The sequence below is a fragment of the Calliopsis andreniformis genome, unplaced genomic scaffold (assembly GCF_051401765.1).
Source record: "Calliopsis andreniformis isolate RMS-2024a unplaced genomic scaffold, iyCalAndr_principal scaffold0004, whole genome shotgun sequence".
Taxonomy (NCBI): domain Eukaryota; kingdom Metazoa; phylum Arthropoda; class Insecta; order Hymenoptera; family Andrenidae; genus Calliopsis; species Calliopsis andreniformis.
Genome location: NW_027480424.1, coordinates 14409213 through 14422565, shown reverse-complemented (window position 1 = coordinate 14422565; position 13353 = coordinate 14409213).

Genomic DNA, 13353 nt, shown 5'->3' with positions numbered 1-13353 from the left:
CATCGTATAAAACGAATAATTGCAACCAGTGTGAAAGTTATGGTCATTTCTACATTCCGAGCAACCTAGGATTCACTCTAGGGCGTTGCTCCACCAGACCGAATAGTTAGGTCCTTAGAAGTAAACGCCAGAAGCATAAAGTACGACATAAATACAACAGCGTTTCCATCGTATAAAACGAATAATTGCAACACGTGTGAAAGTTATGGTCATTTCTACATACCGAGCAACCTCGGATTCACTCTAGGGCGTTTCTCCACCAGGTCGAATAGTTAGGTCCTTAGAAGTAAACGCCAGAAGCATAAAATACGATATAACTACAACAGCGTTTCCATCGTATAAAACGAATAATTGCAACAAGTGTGAAAGTTATGGTCATTTCTACATTCCGAGCAACCTAGGATTCACTCTAGGGCGTTGCTCCACCAGATCGAATAGTTAGGCCCTTAGAAGTAAACGCCAGAAGCATAAAATACGATATAACTACAACAGCGTTTCCATCGTATAAAACGAATAATTGCAACCAGTGTGAAAGTTATGGTCATTTCTACATTCCGAGCAACCTAGGATTCACTCCAGGGCGTTGCTCCACCAGAGCGAATAGTTAGGTCCTTAGAAGTCAACGCCAGAAGCATAAAATACGATATAAATACAACAGTTTTTCCATCGTGTAACAAGATTAGTAGCAACCAGGTTGAAAGTGATGGTCATTTCTCCTTTCCGGGCAACCAAGGCTTCACTCTAGGGCGTTGCTCCACTAGATCGAATAGCTAGGGCCTTAGAAGTCAACGCCAGAAGCATAAAATACAATTTAAATACAACAGTGTTTCCATCGTATAAAACGAATAATTGCAACCAGTATGAAACTTATGGTCATTTCTACTTTCTGAGCAAGCTAGGCTTCACCATAGGGCGTTGCTCCAACAGATTGAATAGTTAGGACCTTAGAAGTGAACGCCCAAACCATAAAATGCAAAAAAATACAACAGTGTTTCCATCATATATCAGGAATAATTGCAACCAGTTTGAAAGTGATGGCCAATTCTACGTTCCGGGCAAACTAGGATTCTATCTAGGGCGTTGCTCCACCAGATCGAATAGATAGTGCCTTAGAAGGCAACGCCAGAAGCATAAATTAAAATATAAATACAACAGTTTTTCCATCGTATAAAACGAATAATTGCAAACAGTATGAAACTTATGGTCATTTCTACTTTCCGAGCAACCTAGGCTTCACCCTAGGGCCTTGCTCCAGCAGATTGAATAGTTAGGGCCTTAGAAGTCAACGCCCGAACCATAAAATGCAAAAAAAATACAACAGTGTTTCCATCATATAACAGGAATAATTGCAACCAATTTGGAAAGTGATGGCCAATTCTACGTTCCGGGCAACCTAGGCTTCACTCTAGGGCGTTGCTCCAACAGATCGAATAGATAGTGCCTTAGAAGTCAACGCCAGAAGCATAAAATACAATATAAATACAACAGCTTTTCCATCGTATAAAACGAATAATTGCAACCAGTGTGAAAGTTATAGTCATTTCTACATTCCGAGCAACCTAGGATTCACTCTAGGGCGTTGCTCCACCAGATCGAACAATTAGGTCCTTAGAAGTAAACGCCAGAAACATAAAGTACGATATAAATACAACAGCGTTTCCATCGTATAAAACGAATAATTGCAACAAGTGTGAAAGTTATGGTCATTTCTACATTCCGAGCAACCTAGGATTCACTCTAGGGCGTTGCTCCACCAGATCGAATAGTTAGGTCCTTAGAAGTAAACGCCAGAAGCATAAAATACGATATAACTACAACAGCGTTTCCATCGTATAAAACGAATAATTGCAGCCAGTGTGAAAGTTATGGTCATTTCTACATTCCGAGCATCCTAGGATTCACTCTAGGGCGTTGCTCCACCAGATCGAATAGTTAGGTCCTTAGAAGTCAACGCCAGAAGCATAAAATACAATATAAATACAACAGCTTTTCAATCGTATAAAACGAATAACTGCAACCAGTATGAAACTTATGGTCATTTCTACTTTCCGAGCAACCTAGGCTTCACCCTAGGGCGCTGCTCCAACAGATTGAATAGTTAGGGCCTTAGAAGTCAACGCCCGAACCATAAAAAGCAAAAAAAATAAAACAGTGCTTCCATCATATAACAGGAATAATTGCAACCAGTTTGAAAGTGATGGCCAATTCTACTTTCCGGGCAAACTAGGCTTCACTCTATTGCGTTGCTCCACCAGATCGAATAGTTAGTGCGTTAGAAGTCAACGCCAGAAGCATAATATACAATATAAATACAACAGCTTTTCCATCGTATAAAACGAATAATTGCAACCAGTATGAAACTTATGGTCATTTCTACTTTCCTAGCAACCTAGGCTTCACCCTAGGGCGTTGCTCCAACAGATTGAATAGTTAGGGCCGTAGAACACTACGCCCATGCCATAAAATGCAAAAAAAAATACAACAGTGTTTCCATCATATAACAGGAATAATTGCGACCAGTTTGGAAGTGATGGCCAATTCTACGTTCCGGGCAACCTAGGCTTCACTCTAGGGCGTTGCTCCAACAGATCGAATAGTTAGTGCCTTAGATGTCAACGCCAGAAGCATAAAATACAATATAAATACAACAGCTTTTCCATCGTATAAAACGAATAATTGCAACCAGTGTGAAAGTTATGGTCATTTCTACATTCCGAGCAGCCTAGGATTCACTCTAGGGCGTTGCTCTACCAGATCGAATAGTTAGGTCCTTAGAAGCAAACGCCAGAAGCATAAAATACGATATAAATACAACAGCTTTTCCATCGTATAAAACGAATAATTGCAACCAGTGTGAAAGTTATGGTCATTTCTACATTCCGAGCAACCTAGGATTCACTCTAGGGCGTTGCTCCACCAGATCGAATAGTTAGGTCCTTAGAAGTAAACGCCAGAAGCATAAAATACGATGTAACTGCAACAGCGTTTCCATCGTATAAAACGAATAATTGCAACGAGTGTGAAAGTTATGGTCATTTCTACATTCCGAGCAACCTAGGATTCACTCTAGGGCGTTGCTCCACCAGATCGAATAGTTAGGTCCTTAGAAGTCAACGCCAGAAGCATAAAATACAATATAAATACAACAGTTTTTCCATCGTATAACAAGATTAATTGCAACCAGTTTGAAAGTGATGGTCATTTCTCCTTTCCGGGCAACCTAGGCTTCACTCTAGGGCGTTGCTCCACCAGATCGAATAGTTAGGTCCTTAGAAGTAAACGCCAGAAACATAAAGTACGATATAAATACAACAGCGTTTCCATCGTATAAAACGAATAATTGCAACAAGTGTGAAAGTTATGGTCATTTCTACATTCCGAGCAACCTAGGATTCACTCTAGGGCGTTGCTCCACCAGATCGAATAGTTAGGTCCTTAGAAGTAAACGCCAGAAGCATAAAATACGATATAACTACAACAGCGTTTCCATCGTATAAAACGAATAATTGCAGCCAGTGTGAAAGTTATGGTCATTTCTACATTCCGAGCAACCTAGGATTCACTCTAGGGCGTTGCTCCACCAGATCGAATAGTTAGGTCCTTAGAAGTCAACGCCAGAAGCATAAAATACAATATAAATACAACAGCTTTTCCATCGTATAAAACGAATAACTGCAACCAGTATGAAACTTATGGTCATTTCTACTTTCCGAGCAACCTAGGCTTCACCCTAGGGCGCTGCTCCAACAGATTGAATAGTTAGGGCCTTAGAAGTCAACGCCCGAACCATAAAAAGCAAAAAAAATAAAACAGTGCTTCCATCATATAACAGGAATAATAGCAACCAGTTTGAAAGTGATGTCCAATTCTACGTTCCGGGCAACCTAGGCTTCACTCTATTGCGTTGCTCCACCAGATCGAATAGTTAGTGCCTTAGAAGTCAACGCCAGAAGCATAAAATACAATATAAATACAACAGCTTTTCCATCGTATAAAACGAATAATTGCAACCAGTGTGAAAGTTATAGTCATTTCTACATTCCGAGCAACCTAGGATTCACTCTAGGGCGTTGCTCCACCAGATCGAACAGTTAGGTCCTTAGAAGTAAACGCCAGAAACATAAAGTACGATATAAATACAACAGCGTTTCCATCGTATAAGACGAATAATTGCAACCAGTGTGATAGTTATGCTCATTTCTACTTTCCGAGCAACCTAGGCGTCACCCTAGGGCGTTGCTCCAACAGATTCAATAGTTAGGGCCTTAGAAGTCTACGTCCGAACCATAAAATCCAAAAAGATACAACAGTGTTTCCATCATATAACAGGAATAATTTCGACCAGTTTGAAAGTGATGGCCAATTCTACGTTTCGGGCAACCTAGGCTTCACTCTAGGGCGTTGCTCCACCAGATCGAATAGTTAGTGCCTTAGAAGTCAACGCCAGAAGCATAAAATACGATATAAATACAACAGCTTTTCCATCGTATAAAACGAATAATTGCAACCAGTGTGAAAGTAATGGTCATTCCTACGTTCCGAGCACCCTAGGCGTCACTCTAGGGCGTTGCTCCACCACATCTAATAGCTACGGCCTTAGAAGTCAACGCCAGAGGCATAAAGTACAATTTAAATACAACAGCGTTTCCATCGTATAAAACGAATAATTGCAACCAGTGTGAAAGTTATGGTCATTTCTACATTCCGAGCAACCTAGGTTTCACTCTAGGGCGTTGCTCCACCAGATCGAATAGTTAGGTCCTTAGAAGTAAACGCCAGAAGCATAAAATACGATATAAATACAACAGCTTTTCCATCGTATAAAATGAATAACTGCAACCAGTGTGAAAGTAATGGTCATTTCTACGTTCCGAGCACCCTAGGCTTTACTCTAGGGCGTTGCTCCACCACATCTAATACCTACGGCCTTAGAAGTCAACGCCAGAGGCATAAAGTACAATATAAATACAACAGCGTTTCCATCGTATAAAACGAATAATTGCAACCAGTGTGAAAGTTATGGTCATTTCTACATTCCGAGCAACCTAGGATTCACTATAGGGCGTTGCTCCACCAGATCGAACAGTTAGGTCCTTAGAAGTAAACGCCAGAAACATAAAGTACGATATAAATACAACAGCGTTTCCATCGTATAAAACGAATAATTGCAACAAGTGTGAAAGTTATGGTCATTTCTACATTCCGAGCAATCTAGGATTCACTCTAGGGCGTTGCTCCACCAGATCGAATAGTTAGGTCCTTAGAAGTAAACGCCAGAAGCATAAAATACGATATAACTACAACAGCGTTTCCATCGTATAAGACGAATAATTGCAACCAGTGTGAAAGTTATGGTCATTTCTACTTTCCGAGCAACCTAGGCGTCACCCTAGGGCGTTGCTCCAACAGATTGAATAGTTAGGGCCTTAGAAGTCTACGCCCGAACCATAAAATCCAAAAAGATACAACAGTGTTTCCATCATATAACAGGAATAATTTCGACCAGTTTGAAAGTGATGGCCAATTCTACGTTTCGGGCAAGCTAGGCTTCACTCTAGGGCGTTGCTCCACCATATCGAATAGTTAGTGCCTTAGAAGTCAACGCCAGAAGCATAAAATACGATATAAATACAACAGCTTTTCCATCGTATAAAACGAATAATTGCAACCAGTGTGAAAGTAATGGTCATTGCTACGTTCCGAGCACCCTAGGCGTCACTCTAGGGCGTTGCTCCACCACATCTAATAGCTACGGCCTTAGAAGTCAACGCCAGAGGCATAAAGTACAATTTAAATACAACAGCGTTTCCATCGTATAAAACGAATAATTGCAACCAGTGTGAAAGTTATGGTCATTTCTACATTCCGAGCAACCTAGGATTCACTCTAGGGCGTTGCTCCACCAGATCGAATAGTTAGGTCCTTAGAAGTAAACGCCAGAAGCATAAAATACGATATAAATACAACAGCTTTTCCATCGTATAAAACGAATAACTGCAACCAGTGTGAAAGTAATGGTCATTTCTACGTTCCGAGCACCCTAGGCTTTACTCTAGGGCGTTGCTCCACCACATCTAATACCTACGGCCTTAGAAGTCAACGCCAGAGGCATAAAGTACAATATAAATACAACAGCGTTTCCATCGTATAAAACGAATAATTGCAACCAGTGTGAAAGTTATGGTCATTTCTCCTTTCCGGGCAACCTAGGCTTCATTCTAGGGCGTTGTATCACTAGGTCGAACAGCTAGGGCCTTAGAAGTCAACGCCAGAAGCATAAGATACAATATAAATGCAACAGCTTTTCCATCGTATAAAACGAATAATTGCAACCAGTATGAAACTTATGGTCATTTCTACTTTCCGAGCAACCTAGGATTCACTCTAGGGCGTTGCTCCACCAGATCGAATAGTTAGGTCCTTAGAAGTAAACGCCAGAAGCATAAAATACGATATAACTACAACAGCGTTTCCATCGTATAAAACGAATAATTGCAGCCAGTGTGAAAGTTATGGTCATTTCTACATTCCGAGCAACCTAGGATTCACTCTAGGGCGTTGCTCCACCAGATCGAATAGTTAGGTCCTTAGAAGGCAACGCCAGAAGCATAAAATACAATATAAATACAACAGCTTTTCAATCGTATAAAACGAATAACTGCAACCAGTATGAAACTTATGGTCATTTCTACTTTCCGAGCAACCTAGGCTTCACCCTAGGGCGCTGCTCCAACAGATTGAATAGTTAGAGCCTTAGAAGTCAACGCCCGAACCATAAAAAGCAAAAAAAATAAAACAGTGCTTCCATCATATAACAGGAATAATTGCAACCAGTTTGAAAGTGATGGCCAATTCTACGTTCCGGGCAACCTAGGCTTCACTCTATTGCGTTGCTCCACCAGAACGAATAGTTAGTGCCTTAGAAGTCAACGCCAGAAGCATAAAATACAATATAAATACAACAGTTTTTCCATCGTATAAAACAAATAATTGCAATCAGTATGAAACTTATGGTCATTTCTACTTTCCGGGCAACCTAGGCTTCACCCTAGGGCGTTGCTCCAACGGATTGAATAGTTAGGGCCTTAGAAGTCAACGCCCGAACCATAAAATGCAAAAAAAATACAACAGCGTTTCCATCGTATAAAACGAATAATTGCAACAAGTGTGAAAGTTATGGTCATTTCTACATTTCGAGCAACCCAGGCTTCACTCTAGGGCGTTGCTCCACCAGATCGAATAGTTAGAGCCTTAGAAGTCAACGCCAGAAGCATAAAATACAATATAAATACAACAGCGTTTCCATCGTATAAAACGAATAATTGCAACAAGTGTGAAAGTTATGGTCATTTCTACATTCCGAGCAACCTAGGATTCACTCTAGGGCGTTGCTCCACCAGATCGAATAGTTAGGTCCTTAGAAGTAAACGCCAGAAGCATAAAATACGATATAAATACAACAGCGTTTCCATCGTATAAAACGAATAATTGCAGCCATTGTGAAAGTTATGGTCATTTCTACATTCCGAGCAACCTAGGATTCACTCTAGGGCGTTGCTCCACCAGATCGAATTGTTAGGTCCTTAGAAGTAAACGCCAGAAGAATAAAATACGATGTAACTGCAACAGCGTTTCCATCGTATAAAACGAATAATTGCAACCAGTGTGAAAGTTATGGTCATTTCTACATTCCGAGCAACCTAGGATTCACTCTAGGGCGTTGCTCTACCAGATCGAATAGTTAGGTCCTTAGAAGTAAACGCCAGAAGCATAAAATACGATATAAATACAACAGCTTTTCCATCGTATAAAACGAATAATTGCAACCAGTATGAAACCTATGGTCATTTCTACTTTCCTAGCAACCTAGGCTTCACCCTAGGTCGTTGTTCCAACAGATTGAATAGTTAGGGCCTTAGAACTCTACGCCCGCGGCATAAAATGCAAAAAAAATACAACAGTGTTTCCATCATATAACAGGAATAATTGCGACCAGTTTGAAAGTGATGGCAAATTCTACGTTCCGGGCAACCTAGGCTTCACTCTAGGGCGTTGCTCCAACAGATCGAATAGTTAGTGCCTTAGAAGTCAACGCCAGAAGCATAAAATACAATATAAATACAACAGCTTTTCCATCGTATAAAACGAATAATTGCAACCAGTGTGAAAGTTATGGTCATTTCTACATTCCGAGCAGCCTATTATTCACTCTAGGGCGTTGCTCCACCAGATCGAATAGTTAGGTCCTTAGAAGTAAACGCCAGAAGCATAAAATACGATATAAATTCAACAGCGTTTCCATCGTATAAAACGTATAATTGCAACAAGTGTGAAAGTTATGGTCATTTCTACATTCCGAGCAACCTAGGATTCACTCTAGGGCGTTGCTCCACCAGATCGAATAGTTAGGTCCTTAGAAGTAAACGCGAGAAGCATAAAATACGATATAAATACAACAGCTTTTCCATCGTATAAAACGAATAATTGCGACCAGTATGAATCTTATGTTCATTTCTACTTTCCGAGCAAGCTAGGCTTCACCCTAGGGCGTTGCTCCAACAGATTGATTAGTTAGGGCCTTAGAAGTCAACGCCCGAAGCTTAAAATGCAATTAAAATACTACAGTGTTTCCATCATATAACAGGAATAATTGCGACCAGTTTGAAAGTGATGGCCAATTCTACGTTCCGGGCAACCTAGGCTTCACTCTAGGGCGTTGCTCCAACAGATCGAATAGATAGTGCCTTAGAAGTCAACGCCAGAAGCATAAAATACAATATAAATACAACAGCGTTTCCATCGTATAAAACGAATAATTGCAGCCAGTGTGAAAGTTATGGTCATTTCTACATTCCGAGCAACCTAGGATTCACTCTAGGGCGTTGCTCTACCAGATCGAATAGTTAGGTCCTTAGAAGTAAACGCCAGAAGCATAAAATACGATATAACTACAACAGCGTTTCCATCGTATAAGACGAATAATTGCAACCAGTGTGAAAGTTATGGTCATTTCTACTTTCCGAGCAACCTAGGCGTCACCCTAGGGCGTTGCTCCAACAGATTGAATAGTTAGGGCCTTAGAAGTCTACGCCCGAACCATAAAATCCAAAAAGATACAACAGTGTTTCCATCATATAACAGGAATAATTTCGACCAGTTTGAAAGTGATGGCCAATTCTACGTTTCGGGCAACCTAGGCTTCACTCTAGGGCGTTGCTCCACCATATCGAATAGTTAGTGCCTTAGAAGTCAACGCCAGAAGCATAAAATACGATATAAATACAACAGCTTTTCCATCGTATAAAACGAATAATTGCAACCAGTGTGAAAGTAATGGTCATTCCTACGTTCCGAGCACCCTAGGCGTCACTCTAGGGCGTTGCTCCACCACATCTAATAGCTACGGCCTTAGAAGTCAACGCCAGAGGCATAAAGTACAATTTAAATACAACAGCGTTTCCATCGTATAAAACGAATAATTGCAACCAGTGTGAAAGTTATGGTCATTTCTACATTCCGAGCAACCTAGGATTCACTCTAGGGCGTTGCTCCACCAGATCGAATAGTTAGGTCCTTAGAAGTAAACGCCAGAAGCATAAAATACGATATAAATACAACAGCTTTTCCATCGTATAAAACGAATAACTGCAACCAGTGTGAAAGTAATGGTCATTTCTACGTTCCGATCACCCTAGGCTTTACTCTAGGGCGTTGCTCCACCACATCTAATACCTACGGCCTTAGAAGTCAACGCCAGAGGCATAAAGTACAATATAAATACAACAGCGTTTCCATCGTATAAAACGAATAATTGCAACCAGTGTGAAAGTTATGGTCATTTCTCCTTTCCGGGCAACCTAGGCTTCATTCTAGGGCGTTGTATCACTAGGTCGAACAGCTAGGGCCTTCGAAGTCAACGCCAGAAGCATAAGATACAATATAAATGCAACAGCTTTTCCATCGTATAAAACGAATAATTGCAACCAGTATGAAACTTATGGTCATTTCTACTTTCCGAGCAACCTAGGATTCACTCTAGGGCGTTGCTCCACCAGATCGAATAGTTAGGTCCTTAGAAGTAAACGCCAGAAGCATAAAATACGATATAACTACAACAGCGTTTCCATCGTATAAAACGAATAATTGCAGCCAGTGTGAAAGTTATGGTCATTTCTACATTCCGAGCAACCTAGGATTCACTCTAGGGCGTTGCTCCACCAGATCGAATAGTTAGGTCCTTAGAAGGCAACGCCAGAAGCATAAAATACAATATAAATACAACAGCTTTTCAATCGTATAAAACGAATAACTGCAACCAGTATGAAACTTATGGTCATTTCTACTTTCCGAGCAACCTAGGCTTCACCCTAGGGCGCTGCTCCAACAGATTGAATAGTTAGAGCCTTAGAAGTCAACGCCCGAACCATAAAAAGCAAAAAAAATAAAACAGTGCTTCCATCATATAACAGGAATAATTGCAACCAGTTTGAAAGTGATGGCCAATTCTACGTTCCGGGCAACCTAGGCTTCACTCTATTGCGTTGCTCCACCAGAACGAATAGTTAGTGCCTTAGAAGTCAACGCCAGAACCATAAAATACAATATAAATACAACAGTTTTTCCATCGTATAAAACAAATAATTGCAATCAGTATGAAACTTATGGTCATTTCTACTTTCCGAGCAACCTAGGCTTCACCCTAGGGCGTTGCTCCAACGGATTGAATAGTTAGGGCCTTAGAAGTCAACGCCCGAACCATAAAATGCAAAAAAAATACAACAGCGTTTCCATCGTATAAAACGAATAATTGCAACAAGTGTGAAAGTTATGGTCATTTCTACATTTCGAGCAACCCAGGCTTCACTCTAGGGCGTTGCTCCACCAGATCGAATAGTTAGAGCCTTAGAAGTCAACGCCAGAAGCATAAAATACAATATAAATACAACAGCGTTTCCATCGTATAAAACGAATAATTGCAACAAGTGTGAAAGTTATGGTCATTTCTACATTCCGAGCAACCTAGGATTCACTCTAGGGCGTTGCTCCACCAGATCGAATAGTTAGGTCCTTAGAAGTAAACGCCAGAACCATAAAATACGATATAAATACAACAGCGTTTCCATCGTATAAAACGAATAATTGCAGCCATTGTGAAAGTTATGGTCATTTCTACATTCCGAGCAACCTAGGATTCACTCTAGGGCGTTGCTCCACCAGATCGAATTGTTAGGTCCTTAGAAGTAAACGCCAGAAGAATAAAATACGATGTAACTGCAACAGCGTTTCCATCGTATAAAACGAATAATTGCAACCAGTGTGAAAGTTATGGTCATTTCTACATTCCGAGCAACCTAGGATTCACTCTAGGGCGTTGCTCTACCAGATCGAATAGTTAGGTCCTTAGAAGTAAACGCCAGAAGCATAAAATACGATATAAATACAACAGCTTTTCCATCGTATAAAACGAATAATTGCAACCAGTATGAAACCTATGGTCATTTCTACTTTCCTAGCAACCTAGGCTTCACCCTAGGTCGTTGTTCCAACAGATTGAATAGTTAGGGCCTTAGAACTCTACGCCCGCGGCATAAAATGCAAAAAAAATACAACAGTGTTTCCATCATATAACAGGAATAATTGCGACCAGTTTGAAAGTGATGGCAAATTCTACGTTCCGGGCAACCTAGGCTTCACTCTAGGGCGTTGCTCCAACAGATCGAATAGTTAGTGCCTTAGAAGTCAACGCCAGAAGCATAAAATACAATATAAATACAACAGCTTTTCCATCGTATAAAACGAATAATTGCAACCAGTGTGAAAGTTATGGTCATTTCTACATTCCGAGCAGCCTATTATTCACTCTAGGGCGTTGCTCCACCAGATCGAATAGTTAGGTCCTTAGAAGTAAACGCCAGAAGCATAAAATACGATATAAATTCAACAGCGTTTCCATCGTATAAAACGTATAATTGCAACAAGTGTGAAAGTTATGGTCATTTCTACATTCCGAGCAACCTAGGATTCACTCTAGGGCGTTGCTCCACCAGATCGAATAGTTAGGTCCTTAGAAGTAAACGCGAGAAGCATAAAATACGATATAAATACAACAGCTTTTCCATCGTATAAAACGAATAATTGCGACCAGTATGAATCTTATGTTCATTTCTACTTTCCGAGCAAGCTAGGCTTCACCCTAGGGCGTTGCTCCAACAGATTGATTAGTTAGGGCCTTAGAAGTCAACGCCCGAAGCTTAAAATGCAATTAAAATACTACAGTGTTTCCATCATATAACAGGAATAATTGCGACCAGTTTGAAAGTGATGGCCAATTCTACGTTCCGGGCAACCTAGGCTTCACTCTAGGGCGTTGCTCCAACAGATCGAATAGATAGTGCCTTAGAAGTCAACGCCAGAAGCATAAAATACAATATAAATACAACAGCGTTTCCATCGTATAAAACGAATAATTGCAGCCAGTGTGAAAGTTATGGTCATTTCTACATTCCGAGCAACCTAGGATTCACTCTAGGGCGTTGCTCTACCAGATCGAATAGTTAGGTCCTTAGAAGTAAACGCCAGAAGCATAAAATACGATATAACTACAACAGCGTTTCCATCGTATAAGACGAATAATTGCAACCAGTGTGAAAGTTATGGTCATTTCTACTTTCCGAGCAACCTAGGCGTCACCCTAGGGCGTTGCTCCAACAGATTGAATAGTTAGGGCCTTAGAAGTCTACGCCCGAACCATAAAATCCAAAAAGATACAACAGTGTTTCCATCATATAACAGGAATAATTTCGACCAGTTTGAAAGTGATGGCCAATTCTACGTTTCGGGCAACCTAGGCTTCACTCTAGGGCGTTGCTCCACCATATCGAATAGTTAGTGCCTTAGAAGTCAACGCCAGAAGCATAAAATACGATATAAATACAACAGCTTTTCCATCGTATAAAACGAATAATTGCAACCAGTGTGAAAGTAATGGTCATTCCTACGTTCCGAGCACCCTAGGCGTCACTCTAGGGCGTTGCTCCACCACATCTAATAGCTACGGCCTTAGAAGTCAACGCCAGAGGCATAAAGTACAATTTAAATACAACAGCGTTTCCATCGTATAAAACGAATAATTGCAACCAGTGTGAAAGTTATGGTCATTTCTACATTCCGAGCAACCTAGGATTCACTCTAGGGCGTTGCTCCACCAGATCGAATAGTTAGGTCCTTAGAAGTAAACGCCAGAAGCATAAAATACGATATAAATACAACAGCTTTTCCATCGTATAAAACGAATAACTGCAACCAGTGTGAAAGTAATGGTCATTTCTACGTTCCGAGCACCCTAGGCTTTAC